The 22,656-nt window shown below is 43.6% G+C and overlaps 1 protein-coding gene across 1 annotated transcript in view; it reads left to right on the top strand.

Annotated features, from left to right (window-relative positions):
* EIF4E (eukaryotic translation initiation factor 4E) overlaps window positions 1-22,656 on the top strand; it is a 43,972-nt gene that overhangs the window by 5,967 nt on the left and 15,349 nt on the right. The window lies entirely within an intron of this gene.

Raw genomic sequence — 22,656 nt, 5'->3', positions numbered from 1 at the left:
ATCAAAGTAAAGACGTCTGTGGTAAGTGACTTTCGTGATAACCAGCTGATCAAATCCGGTGACTCGCGGTGCTCCCCCTCAAAGATCCCCACTCACCAGCTCCCTGCACCCCTGCAGGGGTAGTAGGCGTGTAGTAGCAACCAGCAGTGTGATGTGTATGGGTCCTCAGGGTCCACCGTTCCAGCTGACAACGTCGATGGTGTTTTATAATTATTATTTAGTTTTTATTTTATTTTTTTGGAATGTCATAATTCTTACAAAATGTCACTTTATTAATCTATGTTGATTAGCCACACGGTGTATACCTGCATATTAGGTATAAGACTCACCTGGTAGCACAGTCCATTTAGGTAACACTGGACAATTAGACTCACTACCTAAATGAGTGAATAAGGGGTTGGTTTCAATTTTATTTTCACTTTCATCTTTTCTTGTCCCCTTTTTCCTTTGAGGTTTATTATATCACAAAATCAAGGTACCCTGGTAAGGTAGCGCCCTCTACCCCTAATTAATATTCCTTAAACCAGGATCATGGCTGCAGCCATAGTCCTTTTTGTTGTTTTCTCAAATTGCTTTTATGTAAAAGTGATCTGAGCAGTTCTACAGCCATGTGATCACTTTTACAGGCCTTGTCTATGGATAATTTTAAGTACCATAGTTTGTTTCTATTTGACAGGTGTGGTATTTACTCCATGCAACATCTTTTATATTTTACCAAAAATTGGTAATTATATTGTGTCTTTGTGCACTAAAACCTGAAGACATTTGACTGGGTTGATTGGCCTCTCATTAAAAGGGTCCTCCGAATCTAAAATTCAGGGCTCATTTTAGGAATCTGATCAATGTGATTTACTGCCCCGCTTGGGAGATATTAGAGCTAATCAGAATATTTCCAGGTTACACGTATCCCAGGGGGAACACAATTGCCAGGTATATAGATCAGTATTTCTCAGGGCACCATGACGTGTCATGTTTTTAGGATTTCCTTCAAATGAAACAACTGTGGTAATTACCAAGTCTGAATCTGATCAAATCACCTGTGCAAAATAATGGGAAATGAAAACATGACCTGTTGTGGCACCTTGACTGGAGTTGAGAAACACTGATATCCCCGTCTACCCTTTCCTCCCAAGTCTTATGCATGAGTTTAGATAATATGGTGACCTTTCTGACTTAAACATGTTCACAAATCCGAAGCCCTCAAAGTTAACCTTGTTTGGGCTACTTTGGACTACTGGCTGGAATGGTACAAGCTGATTGGCTTTTCTCCAATGTAGCACCAATATTCAAAAAAGGGCCAAAATGCGTCCCTAGGTATTACAGACCAGTTAGCCTAACATCAATAGTATGCAAGCTCTTGGAGGGGATAAGGGACAATATACAATATTTTAGTAGTGAAAACGGTATCATTAGCAGTAATCGGCATGGATTCATGAAGAATAGTTTTTGCCAAACCAATCTTTTAACCTTCTATGAGATGAGCTGCCATCTAGATAAAGGAAGGCCCATAGATGTGGTGTATCTGGATTTTGCAAAGGCATTTGATAAAGTTCCCCATAAACGTTTACTGTACATACTAATGTCTGTGCGCATGGACCATAGGGTGAGTACATGGGTTGAAATCTGGCTACAGGGGTGAGTTCAGAGGGTAGTGATAGGGAGTAGAGGTCGACTGATATGGGTTTTTCTCTGGCCGATGCCAAAGCCGATATTTCGAAATCGCGGTGGCCGATGGCCGATATATGATGCCGATTTTTTTTGGGCCGAGATATTAGGCCGATTTCTTTTCTTTTTTTTTTTTTTTTCCCTTCATCGCATAAAATCTAACAGTTAGACCCCTTTCACACTGGGGCGTTTTTCAGGCGCTTTTGGGCTAAAAATAGCGCCTGTAAAACGGCTCCCCTGCAGTCTATGTGAAAGCTCGAGTGCTTTCACATTGAGGCGATGCGCTGGCAGGATGTTAAAACAAAGTCCTGCAAGCGGCATCTTTGGAGCGGTGTATACCGCTCCTCCACCACTCCTGCCCATTGAAATGAATGCGCACCGCTGCCGAAGCGCCTGCAAAGCGTTTGGGCAGCAGCGCTTCAGGGGCGCATTTAACCCCTTCTTCGGCTGCTAGCTGGGTTATAAGCGCCCCGCTAGCAGCCGAATAGCGCCGCTAAAATGACGGTAAAGCGCCGCTAAAACTAACAGCGTTTTACCGTCAACGCATGCCCGCTCCAGTGTGAAAGCAGCCATAAGTGATACAGAAAATGTTTTATATTTAAACATTTATTAAACAAAACAAACCTCCAATCAGTTCACTTGTATGTATAATTTAGATTAAAAAAAAATAACTATCTTAAATATTAAATACACAAAAACAGGTAATCAAAACTTTTGGACGAAAAAAAATGGGCTAACTTTACTGCTTTTTTTTTTTTTTTTTTTTTTTTTTTATTTCATTAGTGTATTTTTTCAAAAAAAATTGCGTTTGAAAGACCGCTGCGCAAATACTGTGTGACATAAAATATTGCAAAAACCGCTATTTTATTCCCTAGGGTCTCTGCTAGAAAAAATATATATAATGTTTGGGGGTTCTAAGTGATTTTCTAGCAGAAAATACAGGATTTTTACTTGTAAGCAACAAGTGTCAGAAAAGATTTAGTCTTTAAAGCGGGGGTCCACTTATCTATCTTTTTTTTTTTTTTTCTTTTTTTTTTTTGAGTTCATTCACAAACTTCAGCATTACATACTCACATATTGTGTGTAATAAGTCCGCCTGTGTCAGATTTCGTCGGAAAGAATAACTTATATTATTCACTGCAGGCGGTTTCCATCTTCATTGTGGGCATTTGAAGCCCACAAGCATTTATTTCCTGGATGTGGCGAATGCTGTGCTCCCAGCATTCACCGCTCATTCCCGCACATGCTCAGTGGCATCCTGGGAAGCCTGAGACTAGCTCCCAGGAGTCTGGGAGAGGCTAGAAACACGCCTACTCCCACGGGAGGAGAACCAGGAAGTGCAAAGAAGAATAGAAAAATAAAAGGTAATTACAGCGATTTAAATTTTTTTAAAGGGCATGTCAGCATCTAGGCAAGGAAGAGAATACATACAGATATTGTTCAAAATTTGGGTGGAACCCCGCTTTAAATGGTTAAACTGAGAACTTCTCCACAGAGTTCAGTCTATTGATAAAAGAACCTGAAAGAGATAAAATGTATCTTCTTATCAGACTTGGCAGGCTGCCCAGAGGAGGAGAGAAGAAAACTTCAGAAAACTTGCATTGACTTCTATTACAGAAGTCATTTGCAAGTCCCGCTGAAGGTATAATCGGCTTTTTTTTATCAGCACAATCGGCCGATGCCGATTAAGTAAAAAAAGCCAAATATCGGCCGGCCGATATATCGGTCGACCTCTAATAGGGAGTACTCGAAATGGTCCCGTGTGGAAAGTGGGGTCCCCCAGGGTTCTGTGCTGGGACCAGTCCTATTTAATTCATAAACTTTCTGGAGGATGGGATAAACAGCCCAAACTCAGTATTTGCAGACGATACAAAGCTAAGCAGGGCAATAAAGTCTCTGTAGACCGAAAACCTTACAAGAAGATCTGAACAAATTAATGTGGTGGGCAACTACATGGCAATTGAAGTTTAATGTAAAATAATGCATTTGGGTGGCAAAAATATAAATGCAATCTACACACTAGGGGCAGAACCTCTGGGGAATCTAGGATAGAGAAGGACTCAGGGGTCCTAGTAGATGGGCTCAGTGGTGGCATGTAATGCCAAGCAGCTGCAAGCAAAGCCAACAGACTGATGGCATGCATTAAAAGGAAAATTTAACTCCAGAGATAAAACGATAATTCTCTTACTCTACAAGACTCTGGTCCGGCCGCACCTGGAGTATGCTGTCCAGGTCTAGGCACCAGTCCTCAGGAAGGATGTGCTAGAACTGGAGAGAGTCCAGATAAGGGCAACAAAGCTAATAAAGGGACTGGAAGACCTTGGTTGAGACAAGGTTACAAGAATTGAACTTTTTCACTCTGGAGAAGAGACGCTTGAGAGGGGATATGATTTCATTGTACAAATACCGTACTGGTGACCCCACAATTGGGATAAAACTCTTCCGCGAAAGGGAATTTAAAGACATGCGACCATTCAGTAAAATTAGAAGAGAAGTGGTTTAACTTTAAACTGCATAGAGGGTTCTTTACTGTAAGAGAGGTAAGAATGTGGAATTCTCTCACAGGCAGTGGTTTCAGCAGAGAGCATTGATTCATTTTTAAACTATTAGGCATCTGAACGACCACAACATACAGGGATATACAATGTAATAATGACATAAAAACACTCTCACAGGTTGGACTTTTGGGTTGGTGTTTTTTTTCAACCTCACCTACTATGTAACTATGGATGCTCTTAAGCCTCATTTCTCATAAGTGGGCCCAAAGCCACATTCAATACCTAGGGGCCTACCTGACATTGTCTCAAAGGGTTCATTTCCCCCCTGTGCTGACCAGGCTCCGGCAGGATCTGAGAAAGTGGTCTACACTATTTTTCTCGTGGTTTGGTAGAAATCATATTATCAAAATGAATATTTAAGTGAGGCTATTCTACCTTCTTCAAACCCCTCCAACTGGGGTGGCAGAAGCATTTCTCAAACATGCTGCTCTCACACCCCAAATTATGCTGTGGTTGGGTTTTCCTGATCCTGTAAAGTACCACAGAGTAGTCCATCTAGTGTATATTTTAGATTGGTGTATTTTCGCCCAGAACAAACACTGGATCCAACTGGAAGAAGCCTCTCTATGTATCCCATGGCTTGGGATCGCCCTTGACCTCAACCCACCCTCTGGTAGGCTACACTGTCAAATTTATTTCAAGCCGAAAGATGTTTCCTCCGGAGCCTCTCATCTCGTCTGATTCCAGTAGTGGACCAACCTAAATTTGTCTCTGGCCTGACTGATTTCCCTTTCCAAGCTTTGCTCCAAAATAATCAATTTTGTCTCAAGGCCTTCTGCTCCAGCTCGGAATACAAGTCCCCTCTCCCTTTTTGGAGTGCTCTATAACTGCAGCACATTTTTACCTAATGAACCTAGGAATATTTCCTTTCCCATTAGCTCCACTCATGGATTTCACCCTCTAATCAAGCATGGGCTATCTCTGTCCTACAATTTCTCACCTCCCTGGAAGAGAAATGGAACCGCTCCTGTATAACTAAGCAGGGGACGGGCCTGGCCATCAGCTTTTACCGGTCAACAAAAGGAATGTATCTTGCTTCATTCACACAGCTTCCATATCCAACTCGATTCAAGAAACTGCCTTTTAAAAATCTTAAAGTGGAGTTCCACCCTAAATTTTTTTTTTTTTTTTTTTTTTTTTTTTTTTTAAATGTATACTTGCCAGAAACACCCTGTTGCTTTTGTAGTCCTAATCTGCTACTTCTTGGTCCGTTGCGCTCCTTGCCATAATTTCCCAGGTGTCTGTGGGCAGTACTGTGAACAAAAATTGCGTTATCTCCTGACAGGAAATGATGTGATTTAAGGCAGATCACAGTGCCATTTTTAAAAAGGTTAGAAAGCCCTTTCCTGTAACAATGGGACGGGACGTTCCTCCGTCACTGCCCGTTTATGGCAACTTTAGAAACAATCAGCGCAACGGCCGCCGGTGAATCACCTAAGATGGAGATGTGTATGCTGGTTAGCCTCCTCTCCCTTCCAGGTCTGAGTAGTGGCCACGTTGAAGTCTGCCACCTCCTGTCCTGGGCAGGATCAGGTAGCAGTGAAAACACCCAAAAACACTTTAGCGCTAAACCCAGGGATATTCTTCTATCGCACTCCTTGCCAAATTGGCAATCAAGGGTGCAGCCCTCCCCAGACCAGGAAATCTTTGCAACCAACTGCAAAAAATAAAACACAAGAGGGCGCAACCACCTCGTGCATTACCATTGACAAATGGATACTTACATGCAAGAAAATATCAAGCCAAGCAACACATCTGCTCCAGTTTGAACGCATTGCAGTTTGTCCTGGGAACAAATGGTTGGTGAACTGACGGGTTTCGGAGGTCTTGCCCCTTCCTCAGAGCTCCGGCAAGGGGCATGACCCCCCAAAACATGTCAGCTGTCCAACCATTTGTTCCCAGGATGAACTGCAATGCGTTCCAACTAGAGCAGATTTGTGTTGCTTGATGTTCTTTGCTTGCATGTGCATATTAATTTGTCTGTGGATTAAATAAAATTTGTCTCAGGCAGTGGCGACCTGCTGGGATATCCTGTGATCTCTGGCAGTTTAGGGTCCACCGAGTGGTGGGTGATGTCAGTTTGCCAAGATTGGATGCAGCGTTCTCAGGTGTCTATATGCACAGATTTGGCTTATGAGAATGGGGCATAACTAAAGAGGCTATCAAACTATCCAATCAAGAGCCGAGAACCCCAGGCAGAGGGACAGCACGTCCCCGCCGGATGATGTTCCAGGGCTGGCTCAGCTAAGTAAAACCGGGGGGGGGGGGGGGGGTGGTGCTATGGCTGCTAAAGAGAACTTTTAACACTTGGTTCTCTTTAGTGTTTTGTAAGAGCACACTTGGTTTTTAAAATGGGAACCAAGCTCAATATGTAAATTGTGGAGGTTCTGGTTACTGTCCTTGGGATTTCTATTTGTAAGTGTTCTGCATTTCTTTCCTACCGAAGTGCTTATGTAAAGTTTTTGCTTATCTAGGCAAACAGGCTCTAACCTTGTTAAGTTCACTAAAGCTGGCCATAGATGGATAGAATTTCAAACCAAAAGGAAAAATCATACAAAAATTCTTGGAAAGATGAACAAACTTTCTTGGAACCTTATTTCCCCAAGAATTTTCTTTTTGAAACTTTCTTTCACAACTGCTGTGACATCTCAAGCCTATGTTGTAATTAGGGCTGAAACAAATCAATTATGAAATTAATCGATTACTATTTTCATAATCGATTAATCGGCCAGTAACATATAAAGGGCTAATTTTAGGTTTGTTTTTTTTTTTTTTTAACCCCATTATGTTACTAAACGTCTTAGACCTGGTTTACATCTGTGTTTTTGGTGCTTTTTTGCAGAAGCGCACTGCAGTTCATTAACATGGTTTCTCATTGGACGCGTTCACATCTATGCTTTTTTTCAGCCGCTGCGTATTTGGAAAGGGTCAGGGACTTTTTTTTTTTAACGCAAAAACTGTGCTCTTTTGGTTTAATATACTTCAATGGAGAAGGTGTAGAAAAGCATTTAATGCGTTTTTGCAGCAATTTGTGTTTTTTAATCTGCCCAACAAATTGAGCAAAAACGCGAATCGCCGCAAAATCACGTGCGCAAAAATCAAAACGCACAGCAAAAAGCACTGCAGAAAGATCAAAAGCAAACTACCTAGGTGTGTACCGAGCCTTAGTCTGGCCACAAGGATCAATTTTCACACGAGAATATTCAGACGAAAAATCTTTGTACATTCGCTGAATGAAAGAATGTTGTTTGACATTTTCACTTGTTTTTAACATTCTGTTTTTAAAATGAATGTAATTTCTGAACGAAAACCACATACACTGTCTGAAAATTCCTTTGACCAAGAAGTTTTTTTTCTATTTCAAAATTTTCCCGTCACTGTGGTTGAAAATGAACGTCGACTTGACCCCACTAATGATTAGAAAATCGTACGAACGTTCTTAAAATGACATTTTTTTTTTTTGAAAGGAGACATTTGATCTCTGAGTCTGAAAATGTTTATCAGATTCACCCTTTAATAGTATGTACAGTATATCTCTTCTCTAACAATTTATACAGTATATCTCTTCTGTTATTCTCAGTGGATTAGATATTTTGATCCCTAACCATATAGTTAGTTGTTTATTTTTACCGCTGAATAGAGATATTTAAGAATAAATTGCCTTTTTTTAAAACGTTATATATTAACTAAATTATACACCACACTTTTTTTTTTTTGTTTATTAACTGATTAATCGAACCAATAATCAGCCAACTAATCGATTATGAAAATAATCGTTAGTTGCAGCCCTAGTTGTAATCAACTGTTTTCTGTGCGACAGGTTATCAAATATATGTACTTTCGTAAAAGGGCTTCCGATTAGAAGGTTTTATTTGTCTAGCCCCAAAAAAATAAAAAAAAATTAAATCCCAGCAGATATCCAGCGTAACTAAAATGTAAGCCAAACCTTGGGATAAGCAGATGGTGTCCAAATAAGAGGCATGTGTATTCTTGAATTTTGGTGTGCTTTGTGTAGTCTAGATCTGCGCAGTAATCAAGCATGATACTTTGTGCCATTACAACCACTTTAGGGCCTAAAGTAGAATTGCACGATTAATCGGTGAAAAAAAAAAATGCAATCTCGATTCAATCCCCCACACAATCTTAACCACTTGCCCACCATGCTAATTCTTACATTTCTCTCCATGTAAAAAGCATAATTTTTTTTTTTTATAGCAGAGACCCTAGAGCAGTGGTTCTCAACCTGGGGGTCAAATGATGATTTGCCAGGGGTCACCAAATCCTGGGCTGTCCCTGGAGCCTGTGGCCGCCCAGCTGGGCTATTCCTGAAGCCCGCGGCCGCCCACTCAGCTTCTTCGCAGCCGCAGTGCACGGCATGGCTGGGGGGCAGAGACTAGAGGTCAGCTGACTGGTGAGGAATGTGAAGTGAGAGGGGCTGGAGGAGACCCCATCTCCTGATTTCAGCATAGATGTCACTGCTACGAAACACAGTGAAGCCGGAGATGCAGTGAGTAACACTATCTGTGATTTGTAGTTGCCATTAAAAGTCCCCACTACAGTTCTAAGATCAGCAGATGACCTTGATCAAGAGCACCCAAGTTGGCTGATCAGAAGTCCCCTCAGCATTGCCACTCATCCCAACTCCCACCAGCACTGCCACTCATCCCATTCACCCCTCACCAAGGAGTAAGAGAAGTAATGAAAATAGAGAATACATGGAAGGGAGAGGAAAAGAGGGGGAGGAACAAAGAAAAAGGGAGAGAAAGAACAAGAAATTAGGATAGAGAGAAGGATGGGGAAAAAACTCAAGAAATTAGGATAGAGGGAGATTAAAGGGAACGAAAGGAGAACAAAGAGAGTGGTACATCCTAAAATGTACCATAAGGGGTTTAATACTGTATGTGTGGAAGGGACTCAGGGAGCACTTAATGTCCGTGGGTTAGGGGCGCACATTACTTGTCTTGCCTTGGGTGCTGACAACCCACGCTACGAAAATAATTTTGTTAGGGGTCCTCACAACTTGTGAAATTTTATCAAGGGGTCACGACAGTAAAAAGGTTGAGAACCACTGCCCTAGAGAATACAATGCTGGTCATTGCAAACGTGTGGTGTTTTTTTTTTTTTTTTTTTTTTTTGGAAAAAAAAAACTTTCATGCTTTAAAAAACAAAACAGTAATGTTAACCCAATTTTTTTGCATAATGTGAAAGATGAAGTTGCGCCGAGTAAATACCCAACATCTCATGCTTCAAAATTGCACACAAACTATGTTGCTGTAAGGTTCTTATTTCCCCATGTTGTCAAATGCTGCCCAATACGCAGATTCTGCATGTCTCTTGGACTTCCTGCCCCCCCCCCCCCCCCCGGACTATTTAAACCCAGCAAGTCCTTCCTATCCCCTATGCTTGATAAAGAAATGCGGCCATTCTACCATCAATGGCAAGCCAATTCAGAAACGCGTCGCACTAATGTGACGTTATCACCGGGTGCCACGCTCTGTTTGCCTTCCAAGCCTCGCTTTGGTCTCCCACACGGCCGGCCATGTTACAGCTCAGAGGCGCTCCATTAACAGCGGTGAGCGGCAGCGCGGCTCTACGGTCGCAGTGACGTCCCCCCCCTTCTCCTGTTCTCTTATCTGGAACCCTTATCCTGATATCCAGGAAATCGCCAGGATAAACACAGGATATGTGTTGGACTGATTACTACTAAAGTCTGCATCTGGCTGCACCAGCTATTTCCCATCTCTGGATCTCACATCCCCTGCAGGAACCGCTGCGACTTGTAGTTCCACTGCTCAGCCAACTGACCTGAACGCAACTTCTTCTACCCTCATGTGAGTGGATATTGCTGTTTTTAATAAAATTTGTTTGTGATATATATTCAGAGGCGCCCGTTTCCTTGTTGTTATTCAAAATTGCACACGCTCGTGGAATGGTGCCAAAGTTCGGTACTTAAATATCCCCATAGGCGATGCTTTAAAAAGTTTTACTGGTTACATGTCTTGAGTTAGAGTAGGTCTAGGGCTAGAATTATTGCTCTCGCTCTAACGTTCGCGGCGATACCTCACGTGTGGTTTCATATATGGGCGTGACTTATGCGTTTGCTTCTGCGTGCGAGCACACGGGGACAGGGGCACTTCATTTATTTTTTTTAATTATTGTTAATTTTACTTAATTTTCTAATTTGACTCTTTAACCCCTTCCCGACCGGGGCACGCTGATGTATATCGGCAGAATGGCACAGCTGGGCAAATGGACTTACAGGTACGTCCATTTGAATTCCCCGCTGTGCCATTGCGTGCGCGCCGGCCGGGAGCTCCGTGAGTCGGGTCCCGCGGACTGTATCGCCGCGGGGATACCAGCGATCGCCTCACGGAGAGGACGAACGGGGAGATGCTGATGTAAACTGCATCTCCCCGTTCTGCCTAGTGACAAGTATCACTGATCACAGCTCCCTGTCATCGGGAGCAGTGATCAGAGTAATGACACTGCTAGCCCATCCCCCTACAGTTAGTAATTACTCCCCTAGGACACACTTAACCCCTCCCCGCCCCCTAGTGGTTAACCCCTTCACTGCCAGTGTCATTTACACAGTAATCGGTGCATTTTTAATCGCACTGATCGCTGTATAAATGACTGGTCCCAAAAATGTCCGCCATAACGTCGCAGTCACAATAAAAATCGCTGATCGCCGCCATTACTAGTAAAAAAAAAATTAACAAAAATGCCATAAAACTATCCCCTATTTTGTAAACGCTATAACTTTTGCGCAAACCAATCAATAATCGCTTATTGCGATTTTTTTTTTTTTTTTTTTTTTTTTCTCTCCCCAAAAAATATGTGGACTACGTATCGGCCTAAACTGAGGGAAAAAAATGTTTTTCTATATATTTTTGGGGGATATTTATTATAGCAAAATGTAATTTAATAATGCGTTTTTTTTTTTTTTTTCAAAATTGTCGCTCTTATTTTGTTTATAGCGCAAAAAATAAAAATCAGAGGTGATCAAATACCACCAAAAGAAAGCTCTATTTGTGGGGGGAAAAAAGGACGTCAATTTTGTTTGGGAGACACGTCGCACGACCGCGCAATTGTCAAAGCGACGCAGTGCCGAATTGCAAAAAACGCTCTGGTCAGAAAGGAGGTAAAATCTTCCGGGGCTGAAGCGGTTAAAAAAAAAAAAAAAATTTGGTCGCTTTATTCCTATTCCCATCTCTTTGCAGTGAGATATGGGGTCAATAAGACTCCACATTTCACCTCCTAGGCTGGGAAGCCTGAAATAAAAAAAAAAAAAAAAACAATCACGGCTTCCCAGTGGAGGCGGTGCCATTTTTTGAATGCAGAGACTGGGCGTGAAGTCATAACATCGCGCCCGGCCTCCTGCAATCATAGCCATCTGGTCCGCCAGAAATCCCTATGGTGGACATCTGGGGCTGGCGGATCCATTCTCCGACTCGCCGATTGCAGAGGTGAGTCGGTAGAAGCAGTGGGGGGGGTCTCCTCTTGCCGACCGTAAGAACGATCAATCGGCTGACCAGCCACTATGATCAGTCTTATGGTGTAGGAAATCGCTGGCTGAGAACGCCGATATCTGAATGATGCCTGTAACTTCAGGCATCATTCAGATATACCACCACAAAGCCCAGGATTTCTTTAGACGTCCAGCCGTCGGCAAGTGATTAAAGAAGTATGGGAATCCTGTTTGTGTTTTTGCAGATTAACCGCTTGCCAACTTCATTATACTGCGGCAGGTTAGCACGATCCCGCGACTCGTCGTACTTTTGTAGATGCTATAACTTTTATGCAAACCAATCAATATACGCTTATTGCGTTTTTTTTTTTTTTTTTTTTTTTTTTTTTTCTTCAGTCTTGTTTTAGTTTAGCAAAAAATGAACCCTAGTAGTGATTAAATGCCACCAAAAGAGAGCACTATCTGTCTCAAAGATCAACATTTTGTTTGGGTACAGTGTTGCATTATGGCGCAATTGTCATTTTAAAGTAGAAGTCCACCCTAATACTAAAATCCCTGCATCTACAGCCAGCCACGATCTAACACTAGTCAATCAGTCAGTATACTAGTAAATCAGTAGAACACCTTTTTTAGATCAGTCTGTATTTCAGTTCCTAACTGTACACTGCTGTTATATGTAGTTGCATAGAACATACTTGTGTGGCTAAAATTAGACAATTTTAGCCTGAGAGCATAGGTCACTGCTACTAAAATATCCAGACCTTAGTTGCCAAAATTCTTATGGACACTTAGTACACACTGAGGAAGTAAGACTAAGCCTCTCAAATACTGCTCAGTTACTGTATTGAAGACCTTGGGAAGTAAAAATTCCATCTTGTTATGCGTGCTCAATCAGCATCATAATGTTACTTTTGTATACAAACTTTAAGCATTAAAGAATGGCAAACAAGTTTTTAATCTATGGCTACTTTAAAAACAAATGTCTTTTTAGGTAGTTTAAAACCCTTAATTGTTGCAGTTTTGCACCCACTCCTTATGTGTTTAGCCAAATTTACATTTTGGGATAATGCATGTAATTTCTTTTTGTAAGATTATTTATATTTTTTTACAAAAGTGTTAGTTTTCATGATCAACAATGTGACTGAATAAGTGGCAGACAAGGGGGGTGCGACTCATTAACATGACTTAAGCTGTTTCTTTTTATATCTGTTCAGATGTGCAGCTGAATGTATAGTCTCCCATCATATATTTAAAGAGAAACTACAATCGGCTCACATCTTTGCCGTTCTGAAGCTTCCCTCCAACCATGTTGCATATTATATATATATACTTTGATTCTGTACTTGCCAAATATGCTGCAGAAATCTCTCTACTAAGTCTGGCTGCATCCATTTTAACTGGGCAGGCTGCTGCCTGTTCACTTCTTGGGTTTACCCAGAAGTACACCTCCAACTATGCAGCCCTGCAGCTTTCATTGGCCCTCTTATGACTCATCCCTTCCTTCCTGGCAAACTCTCACACGAGAGAGCTGTACATATCATAAGCCTAGGCTTTTTACCAGACAAACAGGAAGTGGGCTGTATAAGGTATTTACTGGCAGAAAAAAGTTTCACTATCCAAAGTTAATACAAGGGCAGAAGATTTATTAGATGGAAAGTTGAAAAAAAGATTGAAGGTCCGCTTTAAAATATGTGTATGCTGTACTGTGGAACCTTGGATTGCGAGCATAATCCGTTCCAGGAGAATGCTTGTAATCCAAAGCACTTGCATATCAATGCGAGTTTCCCCAAGTCAATGGAAACAAAGATAAGTTCCACATTGACTTCTGTAGCATGTAATACCGCATGTGGCCAGAGGTGGGGGCGCCGGAGAGCCTCTGAAATACTCGGACAGCTTGGCTGAACTCAGGAACTGAGTGTTTCTGAACCGTTCTGAGTGTCACCGGCGCCCCCGCACCTCTGGCCAAATGCAGTACTGCACACCACATTATTTTGAATTCTGCTCATTTTGTGAGACAACACTCGCGAGTCAGTATTTAAAAAAAGTTGCTCGTCTTTCAAACCGCTCGTTAACCGCGTTACTCATTAACCAAGGTTCCACTGTATTTCATATTTACTAGTAAGTTTTCAGTTCTATAGAAATTAAAGTGGTGGTAGTAGTGGCAGAAGAGGGTTTTTTTTTTTTTCTTCTTCTGTATCCTAAAAACACACATTAAAAGTGCCCTCATATCAATCGGCTTGCTATGGGGTGGGAGGAGCCAGGATTGCTGGAGAAAGAGGTTGATCGAGGCTGCTCTGTGCAAAACCATTGTTTGTTTTTTCTTTTAAAAAAAGTCAGACATATGTAAATGGTGTTCGCACTACACATGAGGTATCTCCATGAACATTAGAGCAAGAATTCTAGCGCTAGATCTCATCTAACAATAATTTAAAGTGTTGCCTATAGAGATTTTTTTAAATTACCGTAGTGTGATATTGAAAGATAGAGAGATATTCTCTATTTATTTTCACAAGTGAGTACACCCCTCACATTTTTGTAAATAGTTTATATCTTTTCATGTGATAACACTTTGCCACAATGTAAAGTAGTGAGTGTACAGCTTGTATAACATTGTAAATGTGCTGTCCCCTCAAAATAACTCAACACACAGCCATTAATGTCTACAACGCTGGCAACAAAAGTGAGTACACGCCTAAGTAAAAATGTCCAAATTGGGCCCAAAGTCTTAATATTTTGTGTGGTCACCATTTATTTTCCAGCACTGCCTTAACCCTCTTGGGCATGGAGTTCACCAGAGCTTCACAGGTTGCCACTGGAGTCCTATACCACTTCTCCATGACGACATCACGGAGGTGGTGGATGTTAGAGACCTTGCACTCCTCCACCTTCCATTTTTGAGGATGCCCCACAGATGCTAAATAGGGTTTAGGTCTGGAGACATGCTTGGCCAGTCCATCACCTTTACCCTCCGCTTCTTTAGCAAGGCAATGGTTATCTTGAGGTGTATTTGGGGTCGTTATGTTGAAATACTGCCCTGCAACCCAGTCTCCGAAGGGAGGGGATCATGCTTTGCTTCATTATGTCACAGTACATGTTGGCATTCATGGTTCCCTCAACGAACTGTAGCTCCCCAGTGACGGCGGCACTCGTGCAGCCCCAGACCATGACACTCCCACCCCCATGCTTGACTGTAGGCGAGACACACTTGTCTTTGTACTCCTCACCTGGTTGCCGCCACACATGCTTGACACCTTCTGAACCAAATAAGTTTATCTTGGTCTCATCAGACCACAGGACATGGTTCCAGTAATCCATGTCCTTAGTCTGCTTGCCTCCAGCAAACTGTTTGCGGGCTTTCTTGTGCATCATCTTTAGAAGAGGCTTTCATTCTGGAACGACAGCCATGCAGACCAATTTGATGCAGTGTGCGGCTTATGGTCTAGGCACTGACAGGCTGACCCCCTACCCCTTCAACCTTTGCAGCTATGCTGGCAGCACTCATACGTCTATTTCCCAAAGACAACCTCTGGATATGATGCTGAGCACGTGCACTCAACTTCTTTGGTCGACCATGGCTAGGCCTGTTCTGAGTGGAACCTGTCCTGTTAAACCGTTGTATGGTCTTGGCCACCATGCAGCTCAGTTTCAGGGTTTTGGCAATCTTCTTATAGCCAAGGCAATCTTTATGTAGAGCAACATTTCTCTTTTTCAGATACTCAGTTCTTTGCCGTGAGGCGCCATGTTGGACTTCAAGTGACCAGTATGAGAGCGTGAGAGCGATAACACCAAATTTAACACACCTGCTCCCCATTCACACCTGAGACCTTGTAACACTAATGAATCGCATGACACCAGGGAGGGAAAATGACTATTTGGGCCCAATTTGGACATTTTCACTTAGGGGTGTACTCACTTTTGTTTCCAGCGGTTTAGACATTAATGGCTGTGTTATTTTGTGGGGACAGCACATTTACACTGTTTTCAAGCTGTACACTCAGAGCTGTACGATTCTCTAAAATGAGAATCACAATTTTTTTTTTGCTTAGAAGATAGATCACGATTCTTGTGGCGTAACATCTTTCACATTAAAACAAAAAAAATTGGACCAACTTTACTGTTTTGTTTTTTCTTTTTTGTTTGTTTTTCTTTCAAACGCAAAAAATTGCAATTGAAAGACTGCTGGGCAAATACAGTGTGACATAAAATATTGCAGCAATTGACATTTTATTCCCTAGGGCAGGGATATGCAATTAGCGGACCTCCAGCTGAACTACAAATCCCATGAGGCATAGCAAGACTGACAGCCACAAGCATGATACCCAGAGGCAGAGGCATGATGGGACTTGTAGTTTTGCAACAGCTGGAGGTTCGCTAATTGCATATCCCTGCCCTGGGGTCTCTGCTAAAATATGTTTGGGAGTTCCAAGTAATTTTCTAGCAAAAAATACCGATTTTAACTTAAGTTCTGAAAAAGATTTAGACTTTAAGTGTTTTAACTTCCTGCATTTACACGTTAAAAAATTGGCAGACTGCCTGGATTTTTTCATTATACAGGCATACCCAACTTTTAAGTACACACTGGGGTTTATTTACTAAAGCTGGAAAGTGCAAAATCAGACTAACTTCTGCATATAAACCAATGAGCTTCCAGGTTTATTACAAAAGCTTAATTGAACAAGCTGGGGTTAGTAGCTCATTGGTTTCTGTGCAGAAGTGAGCCTGATTTTGCACTTTCCAGCTTTAGTAAATAAACCCCATTGTGTACTTAAAAGTTGGGTATGCCTGTATAGGAGTTTCTCCCTTTGATCAAATAAGGAAGCGTTAGTTACAATGTTTCATGTTAAAAACTTGGCAGAGTGCCCAGATGTTTTCTTTTGATAGCTGAGTGAGCAGATAAGTCTCTCCACTTGGCAAACTCTGCAATAGAGATCGTCAGGGGGGTTGAATCAAGATCATGATTTTTTAACGATTAATTGTGCAGCTCTACACTCCTACATTACATTGTAGCAAAGTGTAATTTCTTCTGTGTTGTTGCATGAAGATATAAAATATTTACAAAAATGTGAGGGGTGTCTAGAGATATTATATTCTCATCACTTTAGCCTCAGAAGGGTTTGCCACCAGGCAATTTTTTGCGATACGGTGTCTCTTTAACTGACAACTGTGCGGTCATGTGATGTACTCAAACAAAATTGTTGTCCTATTTCTCCAATCGTCTTCCAGGGCAGCATCCGAGAGGCTCCTCCTTCCTGCAACAGGAAACACATTAGTCCTCCATTATAAGTTTGTTAGTCTCACCTGTGTGCCTCAGTTGTTTTGTTTCCTCTGGACTCACAGGTGCTGCAACATTATTTATTTTATCCAGTCTCTGTGCTTTCTGCAGGGGACTCCCTGACCAGCATCCCATTCAGCCCAGGGGGCCTTGGGAGGGCGAGCAAGGGCAGCAATCTGAGCCTCAAGGCTCTGCCTGAAGTTTCGCCCCTACAGAGGGGAATGCAACTACCCCCCAAGCTGCACTACATGCCGCCGGCATTTTTCCCCACAGCTACTGCTCCTCGATGGTGGAGGGCCATCTGGCTGAGCCCCGCACTCCAGGTGCTTTAGAGGTTCCCTCGCTGTGCAGGCGACCTGGCCGCCAACCCTCCTGCTCACCGATCGTTTTCCGCTTGCATCCCACAAACCTCTCTGCAAGATCCCCTCATTTGCGGTTCTGGGAGGTATAGCAAGAGAGACCGGACGCATCATTTCCGATTGTGGGGTCCGGTTGGCGGCCGTCTTGGTGGAGGCTGGAGCCTCCAGGGAAAAGGCCTTTAATGTGCCCCCTCCCTATTGGAAACGCAGTAAGGAGGACACCAGAGAGGACGTGGCAGGTGCGTCCAACCCGCAAGGGGTCAGCTGGGGGAGGGGCTGGAGCAGGAAGCAGAAAGGGTTCTCTTAACAGAGGATCCCTGTGGCCGGCCAGGTCGGACGCTTCTGCACCCTGCCCTGTGGATCCTGCATGTCAGGACAGCTCCAAGGTAAGCCAGAGCACTCTGGAGTCACCTCTCTTTACCTCCCTACAAACTGTACAATTGCATTGTACACCGCCAACCTCACTCAGGCCCTTTGTGCTTGCAGGCAAAGGCCCCAGAGGAAAAAAGGGAGCAGACCAGAGCAAGGCATGCCCCTCTTGCGGTCACTGGTTTTTCCCTGAGTGAAAAAAGCCACTATGCATAAAATGGTGGCTAAGGAGTCAAAAGGCTTCCTTAAGGACATACTTAACTCCTTCAAAAAGGAAATAAAGAGCACTATTGGGCCAATACACTCAGCAGTAGAGAAGCTGGAGGTGCCAGCAAGCTCTAGCCAAGCCAGTACCCCATCTAGTCGATTCGGATAACTCCTTACAAATCTCAGGACGACTTATACTGGGATTCCAAGGTGGATGACTCAGCATCAGAGGGCACCCTATTTTCCTCAGAAGACGCAGATAATCTTCCAAGGCTCGGTCTCATCTGGTGCAACTTGTCATGCGACTTGGGACTGCAGAGTTGCATGACAAATCATACCCCATGACTTCCAATGAGTAACGTTCATATCTGTGTGACTTTAACGTGGTCCCTGCACTACTTTGGTCCCACTTTGATGCGACTTGAGGTCCATAGACCTCAAGAATACACCATGGTTTCAAGTTGCATCAAAATCCCTGGCAAAATTGCGTCAAATCGTGCGACCTTCAGGTTGCAATTGTGAAACCTAGCCCAAAGGCTATAGCAGACACACTGGGTATCAAAGAGCAAAAAGCTGCAGGGCTTTCCCTGCACGACAAAATATACAAGGGGTTGCAGTCCAGAAAACCTACCAGGTGCGGTCAAGCCCTGGTATCCATTTGCAGGGGAAGACACCAAGGCTTGGGCGAAAATGTCCCAAAGTGGATGCCTCCCTCGTGAGAGTCGCAAACAAATCCGACTTGGCTTTTGATGCGGAGTATGAGAAGCAGGGGCGGCGGTTTTAAATCCGGCAATGGCTTCCACCTGCACAGCTCGCACCCTAGTAGCTGGCTGTCTCAACTGCAGGCGTTGCTAGGAGACACGCCAAGGGTAGAATCAGTGAGGACCATTCCCACACTAACCAGAGTGGCAGCTTTTCTAGCAGATTCCTCTGCTGAAATGGGAAGATATCTTCTAGGGCCATGACCTTAGGGAAGAGAGCCCTCTGGTTAAATGTCAGAGGGGACATCGCCTCTAGGAATAGGCTGTGTGGGATCCCATTCACAGGAAATTTTCTGTTCGGGCCTGACTTATAAACGGTACTGGACAGGACTGCAGCAAAGAACAAGCAGGGGAAGGTGCTCTTTTGTCATTCCAGGAGATTTAAGCTGCTCAACAGAAGAGCGTGGGTATGCATGGCCACAATATACTTGCAAGACGCTTACTTGTATGTACCCATAAAGAAAAGTCATCAAAGATACCAAAGGTTCACGATCCAGGGGCCGGTGGCCACCCTGCATCTGCAGTACTCATCTTTTGCCTTTCGGCATCTCTTCTGTGTCCAGAATCTTCTCAAAGATTATAGCAGAAGCGCTAAAGGGCATGAGACTGTAAGGCATAGGCGTGATACCATACCTGGACAATCTGCTGTTCTTTGCAAATACAGCAAAGAACCAAAATGGATAGTAAATACAGAAAAATCGTAGCTGACCCCAAGCCAGAGGTGATATACTTGGATTATGTGCTAGACGCCAGAGTAAGCTAAACCCTCCAGACGGAAGAAAATAACGAGGCAGTGCTAGGACTAATGTCCTCGATCCCAGCCATCACCTGGGCACAGCTCCACATGAGGCCTCTACAGAATCACATTTGACCCAGTGGGATGTGATCCATCATCCTTTAGAAATGTCCATTCCTGTCCCTTGGTTGGTCAAACAATCTCTTCAGTGGTGGCTCAATCCGCTCCGTTATGCCGAGGGGTACAGATGGGCGCAAGCCAACCCTGTGAGGATTACCACAGACGCCAGTACCCTAGTACAGGCATACCCCACTTTTAAGTACACAATGGGGTTTATTTACTGGAGCTGGAAAGTGCAAAATCAGGCTCACTTTTGCATAGAAACCAATGAGCTTCTAACCCCAGCTTGTTCAATTAAGCTTCAGTAATAAAACCTGGAAACTTATTGGTTTCTATGCGGAAGTGAGCCTGATTTTGCACTTTCCAGCTTTGTTGTTGTAAACAAACCCCATTGTGTACTTAAAAGTGGGGTATGCCTGTGTGGGGGGCACACATGGGGGATCTCTGTACATAGGGCAGATGTAACTCCAGATGGTCTCTAGCCTCCTAGTATATGAGGGAAGTAAAAGCTGTAGAGGAAGTGTGGAGAGCATTGCAACCAGCTATCCAGGGGAGAGATGTCCGGGTTCAGTCAAACTCCACAACAGTGGCATACCTGGACAGGCAAGGAGGGACAAAATCTCCTTGTTTTGAGCCTGACAGAAGCAATTCAGTCATGGGCTAAGACAAACATCTGATCAACCTCGGGCATACACTTGTAGGGGACAGACAACACGTTGGCAGACTTTCTAAGTCGAAAGACCATAAAACAGACAGAGTGGTCTCTAAACCAAGCAACCTTCTTGTGGATCACGCAAACCTAGATATGTTTGCCTCATGGACAAATGCGAAACTGCCAAGGTTCTTCTGGATACCACAGATGGCAACATCAGAGTGGATACGTTCATTCAAAGCTGGGCACACCAGCCGTGTTATGCATTCCCTCTGACCGCTCTAATACCAAAGGTGAGCCAAAGAATCGTGGAAGAAAGGGCAACAGTGATACTCGTAGCACCTCACTGGCCCCAGAGAACATGGTTCAGTCACTCAAAGAAACTGTCTCCACTCTCCAGCAGCACCAGATACAGCAAGACCTACCAGAACTCCTATCACGAGGGCCAGTCAAGCACCGAATCGCAAACTCATGAAGCTTTCGTCTTGGTTACTGAGGGGGTGAGGCTGCAAAAGAAAGAACTGTCGGACAGAGTGATCAACCCCATTCTAGCCAGCAGAAAACCCCATAACTGGAGTGAGTAGGAAGTTTGTCTGCTGGTATGGAAACAGGATTCCGACAGAGAATCATCCTAGCGTTTCGGGATTTCCTGCAGGAGGGAGCAGACTTGAACCTCTCTCGGAGCACGCCGAAGGTACAAGTGGTAGCACTCTCCCCCTGTCTGGACACCAGATTAACAGAAGACCCTTTTATAAAGCTATTCCTGATCTCATTAAATAGAGCCATGCCCGCTAAAGTCAGCAGAACTCCGACATGGACCCTCTCCACGGTGCTCAGAGGATTCCTCTCTCATTCGAACCACTGGAGTGCTCAGATAAAAATCTTACACTAAAAACCGCCCTCTTAGTGGCCCTAGCATCGGCCAGGGGGAGTAGGTGAAAGTCTCAAGGTTTTTTTCACACAATGGAACCCTACTGACTGATCCAGGCAGATAAAATAGTCCTCTCGCAAAACCAAGTTTTTCTACCAAAAGTCTCTTCAACCTTTCACAGGATGCAGAATGTGGTTATCACATCTCTTCCTAAGTCAATGGATAGCAGAAAAGGGACACATACAACAAACTAGACTTAATTCTCATAGCTTATCTCGAGAGAACAAAGGGCTGGCAAAGAACTGCCATGTCATTTGTCCTCTATGCAGGAGTCAATAAGGCAAATCTCTCTCTCTCTCTCTCTCTCTCTCTCTCTCTATCTATCTATCTATCTATCTATCTATCTATCTATCTATATATATATATATATATTTTATTTTTTATCAGGACTGCAACATTGCGTCCAGTTGGGACCAGTGACATTTATGCAGCGATCAGAGCAAAAAATAGCCACTGATTACTGTATAAATGTCACTGTCAGGGAAGGGGTTAACACTAGGGGGCGATCAGGGGGTTAACTGTGTTCTGTGTGTTTTTAACTGGGGGGGGTGATGTGGCTGACTAGAGGAGACGGATTGTTGTTCCTACTTAGTAGGAACAACGATCCTACTTAGTAGGAACACACGCTCGGTCTCCTCTCCCCTGACAGAACCAGGATTTGTGTGTTTACACACACAGATCCCGGTTCTCGCTCTGTCACAAGGGATCATGGGTGCCCAGCGGTCATCGCGCCTGCTACAGCGTCTTAAAGAGCCGACCTACAGCTACGTTGGCTCACGCAGGGGAAGCTGAGAAGCGGTTAACTGGCAATTTTGCGGTCGTGCGACGCTGTACCCAAACTGTTCCTCCTCCCCCCCCCCCCCCCCCCCCCAATGGAGCTTTCTTTTGGTGGTATTTGCTCACCTCTGCGTTTTTTTTATTTTTTTACGTTATAAACACAAAGAGCGACAATTTTGAAGAAAACTATTTTTTACTTTTTGCTATAATATCCCCAAAAAATGAAAATATATATTCATCGGTTTAGGCCAATATGTATTCTACATAATTTTTGGTAAAAACAAAACAGTAAGGTTTGCGCAAAAGTTATAGCGTCTACAAAATAGGGGATAGATTTATGGCAATTTTTTTTTTCTTTACTACTAATGGCGGCATTCTGATTGTTAACGGGGCTGCGACATTGCGGCGGACAGATCGGACACTTTTGACGCTATTTTATACAGAGATCAGTGCAAAAAAATACACTGATTACTGTGTAAATGTCACTGGCAGGGAAGGGGTTAAATCTAGGGGGCGATCAAGGGGTTAAATGTTTACCCTCTGTGTTTCTAACTAGGGGGCAGTGTACTGACTGGAGGAGACTCATCGCTGTTCCTAATTACTAGGAACAGCAGATCAGTCATGTTGGAACGGGATTTGTGTGTTTTTGCATTCACAAATCCCCGTTCTGGCTATCGTGTCTGCGATCGCTGGTGGCCAGCGGACGTAGCGCTTGCTGGCCATGCGCATCGGGTTCCCCGCTGTGCAGCGGGCGCCTACTATGGCTCTTGAAGAAGCCAGC

Source organism: Aquarana catesbeiana, linkage group LG01, assembly GCF_042186555.1.
Source record: "Aquarana catesbeiana isolate 2022-GZ linkage group LG01, ASM4218655v1, whole genome shotgun sequence".
Taxonomy (NCBI): Eukaryota; Metazoa; Chordata; class Amphibia; order Anura; family Ranidae; genus Aquarana; species Aquarana catesbeiana.
The sequence above is the reverse complement of the archived record's forward strand: the minus strand, read 5'-3'. Positions and strand labels throughout refer to the sequence as shown.